Genomic DNA, 26,136 nt, shown 5'->3' on the forward strand with positions numbered 1-26,136 from the left:
GAGGAGTTCGTGAAAATATGACCCCTAAAAAAGGCCACAAAAAATGGCTACAAATCCCAACGTAAATCAAAATGGCGGACTTCCTGTTTGTTTTGGAAGATGGTTCCAAGAGACTATTTTGTACATCGTGGGCTCTTATGTATGCCTCTAAATTATCATAGCGCTAGGTGAAACGTACAACCGGGAATGCTTCGTTAAAGAGGAGTTTTTTACCTCAAAATGAGATGACCGGCCCTTACGGGACTTCCTGTTGGGTTTAGCACATGGCACCAAGAGACTTTTTTGTACATTGTGGGCTGTTAAATTTGTCTCCAAATTTTCGTAGCTCTAGCTGCTTCGTACAACTGTGAATGCTTCATTAAGAGGGAATTTTTTCCTTTGCAAACTGTGCATGCCACGGCAACAGCGTGCGTCGAAATAAAAAGCTTTCAATAACTTTTCATCTTCAACATTTTAAGATGAATCACACCAAGTTTGGAGATGATCGGATAAACTCTGTAGGAGGAGTTCGTTAAAATAAGACCCCTATGAAATGGCCCAAAAAATGGCAACACGTTCCAAAGTAAATCAAAATGGCGGACTTCCTGTTCGGTTTAGCATATGGTTCAAAAAGAGTTTTTTGTACCTTGAGGGCTGTTACATATGTCTTCAAATGTTGGTAACTCTAGGTGAAATGTACAGCCGGGAATGCTTCATTAAATAAGAATTTTGAAACACAAAATTTGATGCCTCGCCTCTGGCGGACTTCCTGTTAGGTTTAGCATATGGTTCAAAAAGAGTTTTTTGTAGATCATAGTCTGTTACATATGTGTACCAATTTTCGTGGCTCTCAATTAAACGTACCACGGCAATGCTTTGTTAAGTAAGAATTTTGAAACTGTAAATTTGATGCCCCGCCACCGTCATATAGTATGTCAAAAACTTTAGATTTTTTACCATGATGTTGTCCCAGGTGTTGAGATGGTACAGCCCAAGTTTGAAGTCAATCGGGTTAACCGTGTAGGAGAAGCGGGCAAAAGTATGACCCCTGTAAATGTGCAAAAATTGGCAAAAATTGGACATTTAAATACTCATACCTCACTTTCTGTCTATTTTAGGGTACACACTTCAAAGAGGTTTTTGTTCATTGGGATGTGCTACAGGTGCCACACAATTTTCATAGCCGTCGGACAATCGTAGCGGGACAGGGATCCGTTTAACCTATGTAGGGGGCGCTAAGGAGCCATTTTTCTGTTATCATGTATGGCGACTTTAAAATATCAAATTTTTCGCCAGGCCTGATGTGCGTGTAAAGTTTGGTGAGTTTTCGGTCACGTTTAGTGTCTCAAAAATGTGATCGTTTGCGGAGAATAATAATAATAAGAATAATAATAATAACTAGAGCTGCGAGCAGCTATAAAGGGCCCTCGCAACCCGGGCCACGTTGGGGTATTTGCACGTCGGGGTACTGGCATGTTGGGGTACTGTCAAATAGGAAACCATCTAAATTTTAAACGTTTTTGCCATGCTTTGTGTTTGTAAAGTTTCATGGAAAGGCCAAAAATGATGCACAATTAACAAAATAAAATCAAAATGGATTGGCACATGGCTATATAGAATACTTTTTGAATATATTAGGCATGCCTGCCAATATTCACACATCTAGCTGAATCATATAATCGGAAAGACTTCATAAAAATGTCTAGAGGGCGCTATTGAAGCATTTATTGCAAATTTAATAAGAAATCTCTAAAATATTCATGCTTATGACAAGCCTGATGTGTGTGTAAAGTTTCATGAGTTTTTGCACATGTTTAGACCAAAAAAAAAAAAGCAGCATTTTACTTGGCAAACAATGCATCGCCATGAAACGGCGTGCGACAAAATAAATAACTTTCGATAACTTTGTATCTTAAACATCTTAAGATGAAGCACACCAAGTTTGAAGACAGTCGGATAAATTTTGTAGGAGGAGTTCGTTAAAATATGACCCCTAAAAAAGGCCACAAAAAATGGCTACAAAAAATGGCTACAAAAAATGGCCACAAATCCCAACGTAAATCAAAATGGCGGACTTCCTGTTTGGTTTAGCAGATGGTTCCAAGAGACTTTTTTGTACATCGTGGGCTCTTATGTATGCCTCTAAATTATCATAGCGCTAGGTGAAACGTACAACCGGGAATGCTTTGTTAAAGAGGAGTTTTTTAGCTCAAAATGTGATGACCGGCCCCTACGGGACTTCCTGTTGGGTTTAGCACATGGCACCAAGAGACTTTTTTGTACATCGTGGGCTGTTAAATTTGTCTCCAAATTTTCGTAGCTCTAGCTGCTTCGTACAACTGGGAATGCTTCATTAAGAGGGAATTTTTCCCTTTGCAAACTGTGCATGCCACGGCAACAGCGTGCTACGAAATAAAAAGCTTTCAATAACTTTTCATTTTCAACATTTTAAGATGAATCACACCAAGTTTGGAGATGATCGGATAAACTCTGTAGGAGGAGTTCGTTAAAATAAGACCCCTATGAAATGGCCCAAAAAATGGCAACACGTTCCAAAGTAAATCAAAATGGCGGACTTCCTGTTCGGTTTAGCATATGGTTCAAAAATACTTTTTTGTACCTTGAGGGCTGTTACATATGTCTTCAAATGTTGGTAACTCTAGGTGAAATGTACAGCCGGGAATGCTTCATTAAATAAGAATTTTGAAACACAAAATTTGATGCCTCGCCTCTGGCAGACTTCCTGTTAGGTTTAGCATATGGCACCAACAGGCTTTTTTGTAGATCATAGTCTGTTACATATGTGTACCAATTTTCGTGGCTCTCAATTAAACGTACCACCGGCAATGCTTTGTTAAGTAAGAATTTTGAAACTGTAAATTTGATGCCCCGCCACCGTCATATAGTATGTCAAAAACTTTAGAGTTTTTACCATGATGTTGTCCCAGGTGTTGAGATGGTACAGCCCAAGTTTGAAGTCAATCGGGTTAACCGTGTAGGAGAAGCGGGCAAAAGTATGACCCCTATAAATGTGCAAAAATGGGCCAAAATTGGACATTCAAATACTCATACCTCACTTCCTGTCTATTTTAGGGTACACATATCAAAGAGGTTTTTGTTCATCTGGATGTGCTACAGGTGCCACACAATTTTCGTAGCTATAGGACAATCGTAGCGGGACAGGGATCCGTTAAACCTATGTAGGTGGCGCTACAGAGCCATTTTTCTGTTATCATGTATGGCGACTTTAAAATATCAAATTTTTCGCCAGGCCCGATCTGCGTGTAAAGTTTGGTGAGTTTTCGTTCATGTTTAGTGCCTCAAAAATGTGGTTGTTTGCGGAAAAGAATAATAACAAAGAAAAAGAAGAAGAAGAAGAAGAATAACTAGAGCTGCGAGCAGCTATAAAGGGCCCTCGCAACCTGGGCCACGTTGGGGTACTTGCACGTCGGGGTACTGGCATGTTGGGGTACTGTTTCATAGGAAACCGTCTAAATTGTAAATGTTTTTGCCATGCTTTGTGCTTGCAAAGTTTCATGGAAAGGCCAAAAATGATGCACAATTAACAAAATAAAATCAAAATGGTTTGGCACATGGCTATAGAATAATTTTTGTAGGTATTAGACTGATAGGTGTGCCTCCAAATATTTACACATCTAGCTGAATCATATAATCGGAAATACTTCATTAAAATGTCTAGAGGGCGCTATTGAACCATTTATTACAAATTGCACAACAAATCTCTAAAATATTCATGTTCTTGAGAGGTCTGATCTGTGTGCAAAGTTTTGAGTTTTCGCTCATGTTTAGACTTTCAAAAAAAAAAGTATTTTTCTTTGCAAACAATGCATCGCTAGAGCAAAGGCGTGACAAACAATTTCAATAACTTTTCATCTTAAATATCTTCAGATGAAACACGCCAAAGAATGAAGACGATCTGATAAGTTTTGTAGAAAATATGAGGCCTATAAAAGGCCCCAAAAAATGGCTACAAATAGCAAAGTAAATCAAAATGGCAGACTTCCTGTTTGGTTTAGCATATGGCTTTAGAAACTTTTTTGTCAGTCTTAGGCTGATAGGTATCCCAATTTTTACAAATCTAGCTGAATCATACATTTCCAAAAGCTTCATAAAAATATCTATAAGGCGCTATTGAGCCATTTATTGCAAATTGCACAAGAAATCTCTAAAATATTCATGTTTATGACAAGTCTGATGTGTGTGTAAAGTTTCATGAGTTTTCGCTCGTTTCGACAAAAAAAAAAAAAAAAGCAGCATTTTACTTGGCAAATAATGCATCGCTATGGCAACGGCTTGCGACAAAATAAAAAAAACTTTCGATAACTTTGCATCTTAAACATCTTACGATGAAACACAGCAAGTTGGAAGACAGTCGGATAAATTTCGTAGGAGTTCGTTAAAATGTGACCCCTAAAAAAGGCCTAAATCAAAATGCCGGACTTCCTGTTTGGTTTAGCACATGGTTCCAAGAGACTTTTTTGTACATCGTGGGCTCTTATGTATGCCTGCAAATTATCATAGCGCTAGGTGAAACGTACAACCGGGAATGCTTCGTTAAAGAGGAGTTTTTTAGCTCAAAATGTGATGCCCGGCCCCTGGGGGACTTCCTGTTGCGTTTAGCACATGGCACCAAGAGACATTTTTGTACATCCTGGGCTGTTACATATGTCTACAATTTTTCGTCGCTCTAGCTGCTTCGTACAACTGGGAATGCTTCATTAAGAAGGATTTTTTTCCTTTGCAAAAAGTGCATGCCACGATAACAGTGTGTGACGAAATAAAAAACTTTCAATAACTTTTCATTTTCAACATCTTAAGATGAATCACACCAAGTTTGAAGATGATCGGATAAACTCTGTAGGAGGAGTTTGTTAAAATATGACCCCTATGAAATGGCCAAAAAAAATGGCAACACATTCCAAAGTAAATCAAAATGGCGGACGTCCTGTTAGGTTTAGCATATGGTTCAAAAAGAGTTTTTTGTACCTCGAGGGCTGTTGTATACCTCTACAAATTTTGGTAACTCTTGGTGAAACGTACAGCCGGGTATGCTTTGTTAAAGAGGAGGTTTTTTTAGCTCAAAATGTGATGCCCGGCCCCTGGGGGACTTCCTGTTGGGTTTAGCACAGGGCACCAGGAGACGTTTTTGTACATCTTGGGCTGTTACATATGTCTACAAATTTTCGTAGCTCTAGCTGCTTCGTACAACTGGCAATGCTTCTTTAAGGATATTTTTTTTCCTTTGCAAACAGTGCATGCCATGACAACAGCGTGCGACGAAATACAAAGATTTCAATAACTTTTCATCTTCAACATCTTAAGATGAATCACACCAAGTTTGAAGATGATCGGATAAACACTGTAGGAGGAGTTCGTTAAAATAAGGCCCCAATGAAATGGCCAAAAAAATGGCAACACGTTCCAAAATAAATCAAAATGGTGGACTTCCTGTTAGGTTTAGCATATGGTTCAAAAAGAGTTTTTTGTAGGTCATAGCCTGTTACATATGTGTACCAATTTTCGTAGCTCTAGATTAAACGTACAACCGACAATGCTTCGTGAAGTAAGAATTTTTAAACTCTAAATTTGATGCGACGCCGCCGTCATATAGTATATCAAAAACTTTTCATTTTTCACAATGATGTTGTCCCAGGTGTTGAGATGGTACATCCCAAGTTTGAAGTCAATCGGGTTAACCGTGTAGGAGAAGCGGGCAAAAGTATGACCCCTGTAAATGTGCAAAAATTGGCAAAAATTGGACATTTAAATACTCATACCTCACTTTCTGTCTATTTTAGGGTACACACTTCAAAGAGGTTTTTGTTCATTGGGATGTGCTACAGGTGCCACACAATTTTCATAGCCGTCGGACAATCGTAGCGGGACAGGGATCCGTGTAACCTATGTAGGTGGCGCTATGGAGCCATTTTTCTGTTATCATGTATGGTGACTTTAAAATATCAAATTTTTCGCCAGGCCTGATGTGCGTGTAAAGTTTGGTGAGTTTTCGTTCACGTTTAGCGTCTCAAAAATGCGATTGTTTGCGGAGAAGAATAATAATCAGAATAATAATAATAAGAAGAATTCCTACAAAAACAATAGGGCCTCGCAGCGGCACCGCTGCCGCCGCTGCTCGGGCCCTAACTAGAGCTGCGAGCAGCTATAAAGGGCCCTCGCAACCCGGGCCACGTTGGGGTACTTGCACGTCGGGGTACTGGCACGTTGGGGTACTGTAAAATAGGACAAGGACCATATAAAATGTTTTTGACAAGCCTTGTGTGTGCAAAGTTTAATCAAAACGCAAAATATGGTGCGCAATTCCCAAAATAAATTCAAAATGGCGGACTTCCTTTTAGGTTTAGCATACGGCTACAGAATACTTTTTGTAGGTCTTAAGCTAATAGGTATGCCTCCCAGTTTTCACAAATCTAGGTCAAGTCATCTTTAGTTGTGTATCGCTTGAATCATACAATTGGAAATGCTCCATAAAAATGCATAGAGGGCGCTATTGAGCACAACGTTGGGTTACTTGCACGTCAGGGTACTGGCACGTTGGGGTACTGTTACATGGAACAAGGACCATTTAAAATGTTAGTTTTTTCCATGCCTTGTCTGTGCAAAGTTTAATGAAGAAGGCCAAAAATTATGTATAATTCCCAAAATAAAATCAAAATAGCGGACTTCCTCTTTGGTTTGGCAAATGGCTACATAATACTTTTTTGTAGGTCTAGCATAATCATACAATCGGAAATGCTTCATAAAAATGCCTAGAGGGCGCTATTTATTGCAAATTGCACAATAAATCTCTGAAAATTCATGTTCATGACAAGTCTGATGTGTTTGCAAAGTTTCATGAGTTTTCATGTGTATAAAAAAAAAAAAAAAAGCAGCACTTGACAACTGTTACATGGAACAAGGACCATTTAAAATGTTAGTTTTTTCCATGCCTTTTCTGTGCAAAGTTTAATGAAAAAGGCCAAAAATGATGTATATTTCCCAAAATAAAATCAAAATAGCGGACTTCCTCTTTGGTTTGGCAAATGGCTACATAATACTTTTTTGTAGGTCTAGCATAATCATACAATCGGAAATGCTTCATAAAAATGTCTAGAGGGCGCTATTTATTGCAAATTGCACAATAAATCTCTGAAAATTCATGTTCACGACAAGTCTGATGTGTTTGCAAAGTTTCATGAGTTTTCATGTGTATAAAAAAAAAAAAGCAGCACTTGACAAACAATGCATTGCTATGGCAACAGCGTGTTACAAAATAAAAAACTTTCGATTACTTTGCATCTTAAACATCTTAAGATGAAACACACCAAGTTTGAAGACAGTCGGATAAATTTTGTAGGAGGGGTTCGTTAAAATATGACCCCTGAAAAAGGCCACAAAAAATGGCAACAAATCCCATCATAAATCAAAATGGCAGACTTCCTGTTTTGTTTAGCACATGGTTCCAAGAGACTTTTTTTGTACATCACGGGCTCTTATGTATGCCTGCAAATTATCATAGCGCTAGGTGAAACGTACAACCGGGAATGCTTCGTTAAAGAGGAGTTTTTTAGCTCAAAATGTGATGCCCGGCCCCTGGGGGACTTCCTGTTGGGTTTAGCACATGGCACCAAGAGACTTTTTTGTACATCCTGGGCTGTTACATATGTCTACAATTTTTCGTCGCTCTAGCTGCTTCGTACAACTGGGAATGCTTCATTAAGAAGGATTTTTTTTCCTTTGCAAAAAGTGCATGCCACGACAACAGCGTGTGACGAAATAAAAAACTTTCAATAACTTTTCATTTTCAACATCTTAAGATGAATCACACCAAGTTTGAAGATGATCGGATAAACTCTGTAGGAGGAGTTTGTTAAAATATGACCCCTATGAAATGGCCAAAAAAAATGGCAACACATTCCAAAGTAAATCAAAATAGCGGACGTCATGTTAGGTTTAGCATATGGTTCAAAAAGAGTTTTTTGTACCTCGAGGGCTGTTATACACCTCTACAAATGTTGGTAACTCTATGTGAAACGTACAGCCGGGTATGCTTTGTTAAAGAGGAGTTTTTTAGCTCAAAATGTGATGCCCGGCCCCTGGGGGACTTCCTGTTGGGTTTAGCACAGGGCACCAAGAGACTTTTTTGTACATCTTGGGCTGTTACATATGTCTACAAATTTTCGTAGCTCTAGCTGCTTCGTACAAATGGGAATGCTTCTTTAAGGATATTTTTTTTCCTTTAAAAACAGTGCATGCCATGACAACAGTGTGCGACGAAATATAAAGCTTTCAATAACTTTTCATCTTCAACATCTTAAGATGAATCACACCAAGTTTGAAGATGATCGGATAAACACTGTAGGAGCAGTTCGTTAAAATAAGACCCCAATGAAATGGCCAAAAAAATGGCAACACGTTCCAAAATAAATCAAAATGGTGGACTTCCTGTTAGGTTTAGCATATGGTTCAAAAAGAGTTTTTTGTAGGTCATAGCCTGTGACATATGTGTACCAATTTTCGTAGCTCTAGATAAAACGTACAACCGGCAATGCTTCGTGAAGTAAGAATTTTTAAACTCTAAATTTGATGCGCCGCCACCGTCATATAGTATATCAAAAACTTTTCATTTTTCACAATGATGTTGTCCCAGGTGTTGAGATGGTACATCCCAAGTTTGAAGTCAATCGGGTTAACCGTGTAGGAGAAGCGGGCAAAAGTATGACCCCTGTAAATGTGCAAAAATTGGCAAAAATTGGACATTTAAATACTCATACCTCACTTTCTGTCTATTTTAGGGTACACACTTCAAAGAGGTTTTTGTTCATTGGGATGTGCTACAGGTGCCACACAATTTTCATAGCCGTCGGACAATCGTAGCGGGACAGGGATCCGTTTAACCTATGTAGGGGGCGCTAAGGAGCCATTTTTCTGTTATCATGTATGGCGACTTTAAAATATCAAATTTTTCGCCAGGCCTGATGTGCGTGTAAAGTTTGGTGAGTTTTCGTTCACGTTTAGTGTCTCAAAAATGCGATTGTTTGCGGAGAAGAAAAAGAAGAATAATAAGAAGAATTCCTACAAAAACAATAGGGCCTCGCAGCGGCACCGCCGCCGCCGCTGCTCGGGCCCTAACTAGAGCTGCGAGCAGCTATAAAGGGCCCTCGCAACCCGTGCCACGTTGGGGTATTTGCACGTCGGGGTACTGGCACGTTAGGGTACTGTTTCATAAGAAACCGTCTAAATTGTAAATGTTTTGCCATGCTTTTTGTGTTTGTTCACATTGCTATGGAATGCTTTGTCGAGGTATTCGGCTGATAGGTATGCCTCCCAATATTCACACATCTAGCTGAATCATATAAAAAAAAAAAATTCTTTGCAAACAATGCATCGCTACAGCAAAGGCGTGCCACGTTGGGGTACTTGCACGTCGGGGTACTGGCACGTTGGGGTACTGTCAAATAGGACAAGGACCATCTAAAATGTTTTTGACAAGCCTTGTGTGTGCAAAGTTTAATCAAAACGCAAAATATGGTGCGCAATTCCCAAAATAAATTCAAAATGGCGGACTTCCTTTTAGGTTTAGCATACGGCTACAGAATACTTTTTGTAGGTCTTAAGCTAATAGATATGCCTCCCAGTTTTCACAAATCTAGGTCAAGTCATCTTTAGTTGTGTATCGCTTGAATCATACAATTGGAAATGCTCCATAAAAATGCATAGAGGGCGCTATTGAGCACAACGTTGGGTTACTTGCACGTCAGGGTACTGGCACGTTGGGGTACTGTTACATGGAACAAGGACCATTTAAAATGTTAGTTTTTTCCATGCCTTGTCTGTGCAAAGTTTAATGAAGAAGGCCAAAAATTATGTATAATTCCCAAAATAAAATCAAAATAGCGGACTTCCTCTTTGGTTTGGCAAATGGCTACATAATACTTTTTTGTAGGTCTAGCATAATCATACAATCGGAAATGCTTCATAAAAAGGTCTAGAGGGCGCTATTTATTTCAAATTGCACAATAAATCTCTGAAAATTCATGTTCATGACAAGTCTGATGTGTTTGCAAAGTTCCATGAGTTTTCATGTGTATAAAAAAAAAAAGCAGCACTTGACAAACAATGCATTGCTATGGCAACAGCGTGTTACAAAATAAAAAACTTTCGATTACTTTGCATCTTAAACATCTTAAGATGAAACACACCAAGTTTGAAGACAGTCGGATAAATTTTGTAGGAGGGGTTCGTTAAAATATGACCCCTGAAAGTTTTTCCTTGCCCGGTTGGAGGGGTTAGATCAGGGGATGTCGCAACTTGTTTGTGGTTAAGTGCTACAGAAGTAAATGTGTCTTAACAACCTCATGATTGAATGTGTTTTCAATTCTCTAGGATGTGATTGGATTGTATCAATTAAATGTTCTTATAACTGATTCAGTGAGTAGTAAAAATAGTGTGTCAAGTATAATGACATGAAATATAAGGAATACAAAAAACAAAACAAGAACCCTCTAAATTACACATTTTGTTCCAGGCTTTATGTGCGTGCATAGTTTGAGTATACACCTAGGTTTAGGCCAGGAGTGTTCAAACCTTTTGCAAAGAGGGCCGGGTATGGTAAGGTGAGAATGTGTGGGGCCTAATCAACCATTTAGTTTAGCCTGACATAATTTTTTTACATGCATATGTAAATATATATATGTGGACAAATGTGTACATATGTCTACAAATTTTTGTAGCTCGAGCTGCTTCGTCCAACTGGGAACGCTGCATTAAGAAGGATTTTTTTTTCCTTTGCCAACAGTGCATGCCACGACAACAGCGTGCGACGAAATAAAAAGCTTTCAATAACTTTTCATCGTCAACATCTTAAGATGAATCACACCAAGTTTGAAGATGATCGGATAAACTCTGTAGGAGGAGTTCGTTAAAATAAGACCCCTATGAAATGGCCAAAAAAATGGCAACATGTTCCAAAGTAAATCAAAATGGCAGACTTCCTGTTAGGTTTAGCATATGGTTCAAAAAGAGTTTTTTGTACCTCGAGGGCTGTTACATATGTCTTCAAATTTTGGTCACTCTAGGTGAAACGTACAGCCGGAAATGCTTCATTAAGTAAAAATTTTGAAATGCAAAATTTGATGCCCTGCCTCTGGCGGACTTCCTGTTAGGTTTAGCATATGGCACCAACAGGCTTTTTTGTAGATCATAGTCTGTTACATATGTGTACCAATTTTCGTAGCTCTAGATTAAACGTATAACCGGCAATACTTCAGATGAAACATGCCAAAGAATGAAGACAATCTGATAAGTTTTGTAGAAAATATGAGGCCTATAAAAGGCCCCCAAAAAATGGCTACAAATAGCAAAGTAAATCAAAATGCCGGACTTCCTGTTTGGCTTAGCATATGGTTCTAAAAGACTTTTTTGTACATCGTGGGCTCTTATGTATGCCTCCAAATTATCATAGCGCTAGGTGAAAGGTACAACCGGGAATGCTTCGTTAAAGAGGAGTTTTTTAGCTCAAAAAGTGATGCCCGGCCCTTGCGGGACTTCCTGTTGGGTTTAGCACAAAGCAGCAAGAGACTTTTTTTGTACATCGTGGGCTGTTACATATGTCTACAAATTTTCGTAGCTCTAGCTGCTTCGTACAACTGAGAATTCTTCATTAAGAAGAATTTTTTTCCTTTGCAAACAAGTGCATGCCACGACAACAGCGTGCAGCGAAATAAAAAGCTTTCAATAACTTTTCATCTTCAACATCTTAAGATGAATCACACCAAGTTTGAAGATGATCGGATAAACTCTGTAAGAGGAGTTCGTTAAAATAGGACCCCTATGAAATGGCCAAAAAAATGGGAACACGTTCCAAAGTAAATCAAAATGGTGGACTTTCTGTTAGGTTTAGCATATGGTTCAAAAAGAGTTTTTTGTACCTTGAGGGCTGTTACATATGTCTTTAAATTTTGGTAACTCTAGGTGAAACGTACAGCCGGGAATGCTTCATTAAGTAAGAATTTTGAAACTCCAAATTTGATGCCCCGCCTCTGGCGGACTTCCTGTTGGGTTTAGCATATGGCACCAACAGACTTTTTTGTAGGTCATAGTCTGTTACATATGTGTACCAATTTTCGTAGCTCTAGGTTAAACATACAACGGGCAATACTACGTTTAGTAAGAGTTTTGAAACTCTAAATTTGATGCCCCACCGCCGTCATATAGTATGTCGAAAACTTTAGATTTTTTACCATGGTGTTGTCCCAGGTCTTGAGATGGTACATCCCAAGTTTGAAGTCAATTGGATTAACCGTGTAGGAGAAGCAGGCAAAAGTATGACCCCTGTAAATGTGCAAAAATTGGCCAAAATTGGACATTTAAATACTCATATCTCACTTCCTGTCTATTTTAGGGTACACACATCAAAGAGGTTTTTGTTCATCTGGATGTGCTACAGGTGCCACACAATTTTCATAGCCGTCGGACAATCGTAGCGGGCCAGGGATCTGTTTAACCTATGTAGGTGGCGCTATGGAGCCATTTTTCTGTTATCACCTATGGCGACTTTAAAATATCAAATTTTTCGCCAGGCCTGACGTGTGTGTAAAGTTTGGTGAGTTTTCGTTCACGTTTAGTGTCTCAAAAATGTGATTGTTTGCGGAAAAGAATAATAACAAATAAAAAGAAGAAGAACTAGAGCTGCGAGCAGCTATAAAGGGCCCTCGCAACCCGGGCCACGTTGGGGTACTTGCACGTCGGGGTACTGGCACGTTGGGGTACTGTCAAATAGGACAAGGACCATCGAAAATGTTTTTGACAAGCCTTGTGTGTGCAAAGTTTAATCAAAACGCAAAATATGGTGCGCAATTCCCAAAATAAATTCAAAATGGCGGACTTCCTTTTAGGTTTAGCATACGGCTACAGAATACTTTTTGTAGGTCTTAAGCTAATAGGTATGCCTCCCAGTTTTCACAAATCTAGGTCAAGTCATCTTTAGTTGTGTATCGCTTGAATCATACAATTGGAAATGCTCCATAAAAATGCATAGAGGGCGCTATTGAGCACAACGTTGGGTTACTTGCACGTCGGGGTACTGGCACGTTGGGGTACTGTTACATGGAACAAGGACCATTTAAAATGTTAGTTTTTTCCATGCCTTGTCTGTGCAAAGTTTCATGAAAAAGGCCAAAAATGATGTATAATTCCCAAAATAAAATCAAAATAGCGGTCTTCCTCTTTGGTTTGGCAAATGGCTACATAATACTTTTTTGTAGGTCTAGCAAAATCATACAATCGGAAATGCTTCGTAAAAATGTCTAGAGGGCGCTATTTATTGCAAATTGCACAATAAATCTCTGAAAATTCATGTTCATGACAAGTCTGATGTGTTTGCAAAGTTTCATGAGTTTTCATGTGTATAAAAAAAAAAAAAAAGCAGCACTTGACAAACAATGCATTGCTATGGCAACAGCGTGTTACAAAATAAAAAACTTTCGATTACTTTGCATCTTAAACATCTTAAGATGAAACACACCAAGTTTGAAGACAGTCGGATAAATTTTGTAGGAGGGGTTCGTTAAAATATGACCCCTGAAAAAGGCCACAAAAAATGGCAACAAATCCCATCATAAATCAAAATGGCAGACTTCCTGTTTGGTTTAGCACATGGTTCCAAGAGACTTTTTTTTGTACATCATGGGCTCTTATGTATGCCTGCAAATTATCATAGCGCTAGGTGAAACGTACAACCGGGAATGCTTCGTTAAAGAGGAGTTTTTTAGCTCAAAATGTGATGCCCGGCCCCTGGGGGACTTCCTGTTGGGTTTAGCACATGGCACCAAGAGACTTTTTTGTACATCCTGGGCTGTTACATATGTCTACAATTTTTCGTCGCTCTAGCTGCTTCGTACAACTGGGAATGCTTCATTAAGAAGGATTTTTTTCCTTTGCAAAAAGTGCATGCCACGACAACAGCGTGTGATGAAATAAAAAACTTTCAATAACTTTTCATTTTCAACATCTTAAGATGAATCACACCAAGTTTGAAGATGATCGGATAAACTCTGTAGGAGGAGTTTGTTAAAATATGACCCCTATGAAATGGCAACACATTCCAAAGTAAATCAAAATGGCGGACGCCCTGTTAGGTTTAGCATATGGTTCAAAAAGAGTTTTTTGTACCTCGAGGGCTGTTATATACCTCTACAAATGTTGGTAACTCTAGGTGAAACGTACAGCCGGGTATGCTTTGTTAAAGAGGAGTTTTTTAGCTCAAAATGTGATGCCCGGCCCCTGGGGGACTTCCTGTTGGGTTTAGCACAGGGCACCAAGAGACTTTTTTTGTACATCTTGGGCTGTTACATATGTCTACAAATTTTCGTAGCTCTAGCTGCTTCGTACAAATGGGAATGCTTCTTTAAGGATATTTTTTTTCCTTTAAAAACAGTGCATGCCATGACAACAGCGTGCGACGAAATACAAAGCTTTCAATAACTTTTCATCTTCAACATCTTAAGATGAATCACACCAAGTTTGAAGATGATCGGATAAACACTGTAGGAGGAGTTCGTTAAAATAAGACCCCAATGAAATGGCCAAAAAAATGGCAACACGTTCCAAAATAAATCAAAATGGTGGACTTCCTGTTAGGTTTAGCATATGGTTCAAAAAGAGTTTTTTGTAGGTCATAGCCTGTTACATATGTGTACCAATTTTCGTAGCTCTAGATTAAACGTACAACCGGCAATGCTTCGTGAACTAAGAATTTTTAAACTCTAAATTTGATGCGCCGCCGCCGTCATATAGTATATCAAAAACTTTTCATTTTTCACAATGATGTTGTCCCAGGTGTTGAGATGGTACATCCCAAGTTTGAAGTCAATCGGGTTAACCGTGTAGGAGAAGCGGGCAAAAGTATGACCCCTGTAAATGTGCAAAAATTGGCAAAAATTGGACATTTAAATACTCATACCTCACTTTCTGTCTATTTTAGGGTACACACTTCAAAGAGGTTTTTGTTCATTGGGATGTGCTACAGGTGCCACACAATTTTCATAGCCGTCGGACAATCGTAGCGGGACAGGGATCCGTTTAACCTATGTAGGGGGCGCTAAGGAGCCATTTTTCTGTTATCATGTATGGCGACTTTAAAATATCAAATTTTTCGCCAGGCCTGATGTGCGTGTAAAGTTTGGTGAGTTTTCGGTCACGTTTAGTGTCTCAAAAATGCGATTGTTTGCGGAGAAGAATAATAAGAATAAGAATAATAATAACTAGAGCTGCGAGCAGCTATAAAGGGCCCTCGCAACCCGGGCCACGTTGGGGTACTTGCACGTCGGGGTACTGGCACGTTGGGGTACTGTCAAATAGGACAAGGACCATCTAAAATGTTTTTGACAAGCCTTGTGTGTGCAAAGTTTAATCAAAACGCAAAATATGGTGTGCAATTCCCAAAATAAATTCAAAATGGTGGACTTCCTTTTAGGTTTAGCATACGGCTACAGAATACCTTTTGTAGGTCTTAAGCTAATAGGTATGCCTCCCAGTTTTCATAAATCTTGGTCAAGTCATCTTTAGTTGTGTATCGCTTGAATCATACAATTGGAAATACTCCATAAAAATGCATAGAGGGCGCTATTGAGCACAACGTTGGGTTACTTGCACGTCAGGGTACTGGCACGTTGGGGTACTGTTACATGGAACAAGGACCATTTAAAATGTTATTTTTTTCCATGCCTTGTCTGTGCAAAGTTTAATGAAAAAGGCCAAAAATGATGTATAATTCCCAAAATAAAATCAAAATAGCGGACTTCCTCTTTGGTTTGGCAAATGGCTACATAATACTTTTTTGTAGGTCTAGCATAATCATACAATCGGAAATGCTTCATAAAAATGTCTAGAGGGCGCTTTTTCTTGCAAATTGCACAATAAATCTCTAAAAATTCATGTTCATGACAAGTCTGATGTGTTTGCAAAGTTTCATGAGTTTTCACACATGTATAGATAAACAAAAAAAAGCAGCACTTGGCAAACAATGCATTGCTATGGCAACAGCGTGTTACAAAATAAAAAACTTTCGATTCCTTTGCATCTTAAACATCTTAAAATGAAACACACTAAGTTTGAAGACAGTCGGATAAATTTTGTAGGAGGGGTTCGTTAAAATATGACCCCTGAAAAAGGCCACAAAAAATGGCAACAAATCCCATCATAAATCAAAATGGCAGACTTCCTGTTTGGTTTAGCACATGGTTCCAAGAGACTTTTTTGTACATCATGGGCTCTTATGTATGCCTGCAAATTATCATAGCGCTAGGTGAAACGTACAACCGGGAATGCTTCGTTAAAGAGGAGTTTTTTAGCTCAAAATGTGATGCCCGGGGGGACTTCCTGTTAGGTTAAGCACATGGCACCAAGAGACTTTTTTGTACATCCTGGACTGTTACATATGTCTACAATTTTTCGTCGCTCTCGCTGTTTCGTACAACTGGGAATGCTTCATTAATAAGATTTTTTTTCCTTTGCAAAAAGTGCATGCCACGACAACAGCGTGTGACGAAATATAAAACTTTCAATAACTTTTCATTTTCAACATCTTAAGATGAATCACACCAAGTTTGAAGATGATCGGATAAACTCTGTAGGAGGAGTTTGTTAAAATATGACCCCTATGAAATGGCCAAAAAAAATGGCAACACATTCCAAAGTAAATCAAAATGGCGGACGTCCTGTTAGGTTTAGCATATGGTTCAAAAAGAGTTTTTTGTACCTCGAGGGCTGTTATATACCTCTACAAATTTTGGTAACTCTATGTGAAACGTACAGCCGGGTATGCTTTGTTAAAGAGGAGTTTTTTAGCTCAAAATGTGATGCCCGGCCCCTGGGGGACTTCCTGTTGGGTTTAGCACAGGGCACCAAGAGACTTTTTTGTACATCTTGGGCTGTTACATATGTCTACAAATTTTCGTATCTCTAGCTGCTTCGTACAAATGGGAATGCTTCTTTAAGGATATTTTTTTTCCTTTAAAAACAGTGCATGCCATGACAACAGTGTGCGACGAAATACAAAGCTTTCAATAACTTTTCATCTTCAACATCTTAAGATGAATCACACCAAGTTTGAAGATGATCGGATAAACACTGTAGGAGGAGTTCGTTAAAATAAGACCCCAATGAAATGGCCAAAAAAATGGCAACACGTTCCAAAATAAATCAAAATGGTGGACTTCCTGTTAGGTTTAGCATATGGTTCAAAAAGAGTTTTTTGTAGGTCATAGCCTGTTACATATGTGTACCAATTTTCGTAGCTCTAGATTAAACGTACAACCGGCAATGCTTCGTGAAGTAAGAATTTTTAAACTCTAAATTTGATGCGCCGCCTCCGTCATATAGTATATCAAAAACTTTTCATTTTTCACAATGATGTTGTCCCAGGTGTTGAGATGGTACATCCCAAGTTTGAAGTCAATCGGGTTAACCGTGTAGGAGAAGCGGGCAAAAGTATGACCCCTGTAAATGTGCAAAAATTGGCAAAAATTGGACATTTAAATACTCATACCTCACTTTCTGTCTATTTTAGGGTACACACTTCAAAGAGGTTTTTGTTCATTGGGATGTGCTACAGGTGCCACACAATTTTCATAGCCGTCGGACAATCGTAGCGGGACAGGGATCCGTTTAACCTATGTAGGGGGCGCTAAGGAGCCATTTTTCTGTTATCATGTATGCCGACTTTAAAATATCAAATTTTTCGCCAGGCCTGATGTGCGTGTAAAGTTTGGTGAGTTTTTGTTCACGTTTAGTGTCTCAAAAATGCGATTGTTTGCGGAGAAGAAAAAGAAGAATAATAAGAAGAATTCCTACAAAAACAATAGGGCCTCGCAGCGGCACCGCCGCCGCCGCTGCTCGGGCCCTAATAAGAAGAATTCCTACAAAAACAATAGGGCCTCGCAGCGGCACCGCCGCCGCCGCTGCTCGGGCCCTAATAATAAGAATTCCTTGAAAAACAATAGGGACCTCGCAGCGGTCGCTGCTCGGGCCCTAATAATAATAAGAAGAATTCCTACAAAAACAATAGGGCCTCGCAGCGGCACCGCCGCCGCCGCTGCTCGGGCCCTAATAATAAGAAGAATTCCTACAAAAACAATAGGGCCTCGCAGCGGCACCGCCGCCGCCGCTGCTCGGGCCCTAATAATAATAAGAATTCCTACAAAAACAATAGGGCCTCGCAGCGGCACCGCCGCCGCCGCTGCTCGGGCCCTAATAAGAAGAATTCCTACAAAAACAATAGGGCCTCGCAGCGGCACCGCCGCCGCCGCTGCTCGGGCCCTAATAATAATAAGAAGAATTCCTACAAAAACAATAGGGCCTCGCAGCGGCACCGCCGCCGCCGCTGCTCGGGCCCTAATAAGAATTCCTTCAGGAACAATAGGGACCTCGCAGCGGTCGCTGCTCGGGCCCTAACTAGAGCTGCGAGCAGCTATAAAGGGCCCTCGCAACCCGGGCCACGTTGGGGTACTTGCACGTCGGGGTACTGGCACGTTGGGATACTGTCAAATAGGACAAGGACCATCTAAAATGTTTTTGACAAGCCTTGTGTGTGCAAAGTTTAATCAAAACGCAAAATATGGTGTGCAATTCCCAAAATAAATTCAAAATGGCGGACTTCCTTTTAGGTTTAGCATACGGCTACAGAATACTTTTTGTAGGTCTTAGAGTAATAGGTATGCCTCTGAGTTTTCACAAATCTAGGTCAAGTCAAGTCATCTTTAGTTATTTCGTGCTTGAATCATCCAATCGGAAATGCTCCATAAAAATGTATAGAGGGCGCGATTTATTGCAAATTGCACAAGAAATCTCTAAAAATTCATGTTCATGACAAGTCTGATGTGTGTCTAAAGTTTCATGAGTTTTCACACATGTGTAGACCAAAAAAAATAAGCAGCACTTTACTTGGCAAACAATGCATCGCTATGGCAACAGCATGTGACAAAATAAAAAACTTTCGATAACTTTGCATCTTAAACATCTTAAGATGAAACACACCAAGTTTGAAGACGGTCGGATGAATTTTGTACGAGGAGTTCGTGAAAATATGACCCCTAAGAAAGGCCACAAAAAATGGCTACAAATGCTGACGTAAATCAAAATGGCGGACTTCCTGTTTGGTTTAGCAGATGGTTCCAAGAGACTTTTTTGTACATCGTGGGCTCTTATGTATGCCTCCAAATTATCATAGCGCTAGGTGAAACGTACAACCGGGAATGCTTCGTTAAAGAGGAGTTTTTTTTAGCTCAAAATGTGATGCCCGGCCCCTGCGGGACTTCCTGTTGGGTTTAGCACATGGCACCAAGAGACTTTTTTGTACATCGTGGGCATTTACATATGTGTACAAATTTTCGTAGCTCTAGCTGCTTCGTCCAACTGGGAATGCTTCATTAAGAAGGATTTTTTTCCTTTGCAAACAGTGCATGCCACGACAACAGCGTGCGACGAAATAAAAAGCTTTCAATAACTTTTCATCTTCAACATCTTTAGATGAATCACACCAAGTTTGAAGATGATCGGATAAACACTGTAGGAGGAGTTCGTTAAAATAAGACCCCTATGAAATGGCCAAAAAAAATGGCAACACATTCCAAAGTAAATCAAAATGGCGGACGTCCTGTTAGGTTTAGCATATGGTTCAAAAAGAGTTTTTTGTACATCGAGGGCTGTTATATACCTCTACAAATGTTGGTAACTCTATGTGAAACGTACAGCCGGGTATGCTTTGTAAAAGAGGAGTTTTTTAGCTCAAAATGTGATGCCCGGCCCCTGGGGGACTTCCTGTTGGGTTTAGCACAGGGCACCAAGAGACTTTTTTGTACATCTTGGGCTGTTACATATGTCTACAAATTTTCATAGCTCTAGCTGCTTCGTACAAATGGGAATGCTTCTTTAAGGATATTTTTTTTCCTTTAAAAACAGTGCATTCCATGACAACAGCGTGCGACGAAATACAAAGCTTTCAATAACTTTTCATCTTCAACATCTTAAGATGAATCACACCAAGTTTGAAGATGATCGGATAAACACTGTAGGAGGAGTTCGTTAAAATAAGACCCCAATGAAATGGCCAAAAAAATTGCAACACGTTCCAAAATAAATCAAAATGGTGGACTTCCTGTTAGGTTTAGCATATGGTTCAAAAAGAGTTTTTTGTAGGTCATAGCCTGTTACATATGTGTACCAATTTTCGTAGCTCTAGATTAAACGTACAACCGGCAATGCTTCGTGAAGTAAGAATTTTTAAACTCTAAATTTGATGCGCCGCCGCCGTCATATAGTATATCAAAAACTTTAGATTTTTCACAATGATGTTGTCCCAGGTGTTGAGATGGTACATCCCAAGTTTGAAGTCAATCGGGTTAACCGTGTAGGAGAAGCGGGCAAAAGTATGACCCCTGTAAATGTGCAAAAATTGGCAAAAATTGGACATTTAAATACTCATACCTCACTTTCTGTCTATTTTAGGGTACACACTTCAAAGAGGTTTTTGTTCATTGGGATGTGCTACAGGTGCCACACAATTTTCATAGCCGTCGGACAATCGTAGCGGGACAGGGATCCGTTTAACCTATGTAGGGGGCGCTAAGGAGCCATTTTTCTGTTATCATGTATGGCGACTTTAAAATATCAAATTTTTCGCCAGGCCTGATGTGCGTGTAAAGTTTGGTGAGTTTTCGGTCACGTTTAGTGTCTCAAAAATGCGATTGTTTGCGGAGAAGAAGAATAAGAAGAACTAGAGCTGCGAGCAGCTATAAAGCGCCCTCGCAACCTGGGCCACGTTGGGGTATTTGCATGTCGGGGTACTGGCATGTTAGGGTACTGTTTCATAGGAAACAGTCTAAATTGTAAATGTTTTTGACATGCTTTGTGTTTGCAAAGTTTCATGGAAGGCCAAAAATGACGCACAATTAAATAAAATCAAAATGGATTGGCACATGGCTATAGAATAATTTTTGGAGGTATTAGGCTGAGAGGTATGCCTCCCAATATTCACACATCTAGCTGAACCACACAATCGGATATACTTCATAAAAATATCTCGACGGCGCTATTGAGCCATTTATTACAAATTGCACAACAAATTATAAAATATTCATGTTCATGAGAGATCTGATCTGTGTGCAACATTTTGTGAGTTTTTGCCCATGTTTAGACTCTCAAAAAAAAAAATTCTTTGCAAACAATGCATCGCTACAGCAAAGGCCTGTGACAAAATAAAAATATTCAATAACTTTTCATCTTAAATATCCAAAGAATGAAGACGATGTGATAAGTTTTGCAGAAAATATGACCCCTATAAAAGGCCCCAAAAAGTGGCTACAAATACCAAAGTAAATCAAAATGTCAGACTTCCTGTTTGATTTAGCATATGGTTCCAAGAGACTTTTTTGTACATCGTGGGCTCTTATGTATGCCTCCAAATTATCATAGCTCTAGGTGAAACGTACAACCTGGAATGCTTCGTTAAAGAGGAGTTTTTTTTTAGCACAAAATGTGATGCCCGGCCCCTGGGGGACTTCCTGTTGGGTTTAGTACATGGCACCAAGAGACTTTTTTGTACATCGTGGGCTGTTACATATGTCTCCAAATTTCCGTAGCTCTAGCTGCTTCGTACAACTGGGAATGCTTCATTAAGAAGGATTTTTTTTCCTTTGCAAACAAGTGCATGCCACAACAACAGCGTGCGACGAAATAAAAAGCTTTCAATAAATTTTCATCGTCAACATCTTAAGATGAATCACACCAAGTTTGAAGATGATCGGATAAACTGTAGGAGGAGTTCGTTAAAATAAGACCCCTATGAAATGGCCAAAAAAATGGCAACACGTTCCAAAGTAAATCAAAATGGCGGACTTCCTGTTGGGGTTAGCATATGTTTCAAAAAGAGTTTTTTGTACCTCGAGGCCTGTTACATATGTCTTCAAATTTTGGTAACTCTAGGTAAAACGTACAACCGGGAATGCTTCGTTAAAGAGGAGTTTTTTAGCTCAAAATGTGATGCCCGGCCCCTGGGGGACTTCCTGTTGGGTTTAGCACATAGCACCAAGAGACTTTTTTGTACATTGTGGGCTGTTACATATGTCTACAAATTTTCGTAGCGCTCGCTGCTTCGTACAACTGGGAATTCTTCCTTAAGAAGAATTTTTTTCCTTTGTAAACAAGTGCATGCCACGGCAACAGCGTGCGACGAAATAAAAAGCTTTCAATAACTTTTCATCTTCAACATCTTAAGATGAATCACACCAAATTTGAAGATGATGGGATAAACTCTGTAGGAGGAGTTCGTTAAAATAAGACCCTATGAAATGGCCAAAAAAATGGCAACACATTCCAAAGTAAATCAAAATGGCGGACGTCCTGTTAGGTTTAGCATATGGTTCAAAAAGAGTTTTTTGTACCTCTAGGGCTGTTATATACCTCTACAAATTTTGGTAACTCTAGGTGAAACGTACAGCCGGGTATGCTTTGTTAAAGAGGAGTTTTTTTAGCTCAAAATGTGATGCCCGGCCCCTGGGGGACTTCCTGTTGGGTTTAGCACAGGGCACCAAGAGACTTTTTTGTACATCTTGGGCTGTTACATATGTCTACAAATTTTCGTAGCTCTAGCTGCTTCGTACAACTGGCAATGCTTCTTTGAGGATATTTTTTTTCCTTTGCAAACAGTGCATGCCATGACAACAGCGTGCGACGAAATACAAAGCTTTCAATAACTTTTCATCTTCAACATCTTAAGATGAATCACACCAAGTTTGAAGATGATCGGCTAAACACTGTAGGAGGAGTTCGTTAAAATAAGGCCCCAATGAAATGGCCAAAAAAATGGCAACACGTTCCAAAATAAATCAAAATGGTGGACTTCCTGTTAGGTTTAGCATATGGTTCAAAAAGAGTTTTTTGTAGGTCATAGTCTGTTACATATGTGTACCAATTTTCGTAGCTCTAGATTAAACGTACAACCGGCAATGCCTCGTGAAGTAAGAATTTTTAAACTCTAAATTTGATGCGCCGCCGCCGTCATATAGTATATCAAAAACTTTTCATTTTTCACAATGATGTTGTCCCAGGTGTTGAGATGGTACATCCCAAGTTTGAAGTCAATCGGGTTAACCGTGTAGGAGAAGCGGGCAAAAGTATGACCCCTGTAAATGTGCAAAAATTGGCAAAAATTGGACATTTAAATACTCATACCTCACTTTCTGTCTATTTTAGGGTACACACTTCAAAGAGGTTTTTGTTCATTGGGATGTGCTACAGGTGCCACACAATTTTCATAGCCGTCGGACAATCGTAGCGGGACAGGGATCCGTTTAACCTATGTAGGGGGCGCTAAGGAGACATTTTTCTGTTATCATGTATGGCGACTTTAAAATATCAAATTTTTCGCCAGGCCTGATGTGCGTGTAAAGTTTGGTGAGTTTTCGTTCACGTTTAGTGTCTCAAAAATGCGATTGTTTGCGGAGAAGAAAAAGAAGAATAATAAGAAGAATTCCTACAAAAACAATAGGGCCTCGCAGCGGCACCGCCGCCGCCGCTGCTCGGGCCCTAATAATAATAAGAAGAATTCCTACAAAAACAATAGGGCCTCGCAGCGGCACCGCCGCCGCCGCTGCTCGGGCCCTAATAAGAATTCCTTCAGGAACAATAGGGACCTCGCAGCGGTCGCTGCTCGGGCCCTAACTAGAGCTGCGAGCAGCTATAAAGGGCCCTCGCAACCCGGGCCACGTTGGGGTACTTGCACGTCGGGGTACTGGCACGTTGGGGTACTGTCAAATAGGACAAGGACCATCTAAAATGTTTTTGACAAGCCTTGTGTGTGCAAAGTTTAATCAAAACGCAAAATATGGTGTGCAATTCCCAAAATAAATTCAAAATGGCGGACTTCCTTTTAGGTTTAGCATACGGCTACAGAATACTTTTTGTAGGTCTTAGACTAATAGGTATGCCTCTGAGTTTTCACAAATCTAGGTCAAGTCAAGTCATCTTTAGTTATTTCGTGCTTGAATCATCCAATCGGAAATGCTCCATAAAAATGTATAGAGGGCGCGATTTATTGCAAATTGCACAAGAAATCTCTAAAAATTCATGTTCATGACAAGTCTGATGTGTGTCTAAAGTTTCATGAGTTTTCACACATGTGTAGACCAAAAAAAATAAGCAGCACTTTACTTGGCAAACAATGCATCGCTATGGCAACAGCATGTGACAAAATAAAAAACTTTCGATAACTTTGCATCTTAAACATCTTAAGATGAAACACACCAAGTTTGAAGACGGTCGGATGAATTTTGTACGAGGAGTTCGTGAAAATATGACCCCTAAGAAAGGCCACAAAAAATGGCTAGAAATGCTGACGTAAATCAAAATGGCGGACTTCCTGTTTGGTTTAGCAGATGGTTCCAAGAGACTTTTTTGTACATCGTGGGCTCTTATGTATGCCTCCAAATTATCATAGCGCTAGGTGAAACGTACAACCGGGAATGCTTCGTTAAAGAGGAGTTTTTTTTTTAGCTCAAAATGTGATGCCCGGCCCCTGCGGGACTTCCTGTTGGGTTTAGCACATGGCACCAAGAGACTTTTTTGTACATCGTGGGCATTTACATATGTGTACAAATTTCCGTAGCTCTAGCTGCTTCGTCCAACTGGGAATGCTTCATTAAGAAGGATTTTTTTCCTTTGCAAACAGTGCATGCCACGACAACAGCGTGCAACGAAATAAAAAGCTTTCAATAACTTTTCATCTTCAACATCTTTAGATGAATCACACCAAGTTTGAAGATGATCGGATAAACACTGTAGGAGGAGTTCGTTAAAATAAGACCCCTATGAAATGGGTTAGGGTTAGGGTTAGGGTTTTTCTGTTATCATCTATGGCCACTTTAAAATATCACATTTTTCGCCAGGCCTGATGTGTGTGTAAAATTTGGTGAGTTTACGTTCACGTTTAGTGTCTCAAAAATGCGAAGCTAATAGGTATGCCTCCCAGTTTTCACAAATCTAGGTCAAGTCATCTTTAGTTGTGTATCGCTTGAATCATACAATTTGAAATGCTCCATAAAAATGCATAGAGGGCGCTATTGAGCACAACGTTGGGTTACTTGCACGTCAGGGTACTGGCACGTTGGGGTACTGTTACATGGAACAAGGACCATTTAAAATGTTAGTTTTTTCCATGCCTTGTCTGTGCAAAGTTTAATGAAAAAGGCCAAAAATGATGTATAATTCCCAACATAAAATCAAAATAGCGGACTTCCTCTTTGGTTTGGCAAATGGCTACATAATACTTTTTTGTAGGTCTAGCATAATCATACAATCGGCGCTATTTATTGCAAATTGCACAATAAATCTCTAAAAATTAATGTTCATGACAAGTCTGTGTTTGCAAAGTTTAATGAGTTTTCACACATGTATAAATAAAAATAAAAAAAAAGCAGCACTTGGCAAACAATGCATTGCTATGGCAACAGCGTGTGACAAAATAAAAAACTTTCGATTACTAACATCTTAAGATGAAACACACCAAGTTTGAAGACAGTCGGATAAATTTTGTAGGAGGGGTTCGTTAAAATATGACCCCTGAAAAAGGCCACAAAAAATGGCAACAAATCCCATCATAAATCAAAATGGCGGACTTCCTGTTTGGTTTAGCACATGGTTCCAAGAGACTTTTTTTGTACATCGTGGGCTCTTATGTATGCCTGCAAATTATCATAGCGCTAGGTGAAACGTACAACCGGGAATGCTTCGTTAAAGAGGAGTTTTTTAGCTCAAAATGTGATGCCCGGCCCCTGGGGGACTTCCTGTTGGGTTTAGCACATGGCACCAAGAGACTTTTTTTGTACATCCTGGGCTGTTACATATGTCTACAATTTTTCGTCGCTCTAGCTGCTTCGTACAACTGGGGATGCTTCATTAAGAAGGATTTTTTTCCTTTGCAAAAAAGTGCATGCCACGACAACAGGGTGTGACGAAATAAAAAACTTTCAATAACTTTTCATTTTCAACATCTTAAGATGAATCACACCAAGTTTGAAGATGATCGGATAAACTCTGTAGGAGGAGTTTGTTTAAATATGACCCCTATGAAATGGCCAAAAAAAA

General features: G+C 39.6%; 1 protein-coding gene across 1 annotated transcript in view; it reads right to left on the bottom strand.

Annotated features, from left to right (window-relative positions):
- Positions 1-26,136, bottom strand: part of LOC144003277 (differentially expressed in FDCP 6 homolog) — an 82,855-nt gene that overhangs the window by 31,052 nt on the left and 25,667 nt on the right. The gene's annotated exons all lie outside the window — the stretch shown is intronic.

The sequence above is a fragment of the Festucalex cinctus genome, chromosome 16, assembly GCF_051991245.1.
Source record: "Festucalex cinctus isolate MCC-2025b chromosome 16, RoL_Fcin_1.0, whole genome shotgun sequence".
Taxonomy (NCBI): domain Eukaryota; kingdom Metazoa; phylum Chordata; class Actinopteri; order Syngnathiformes; family Syngnathidae; genus Festucalex; species Festucalex cinctus.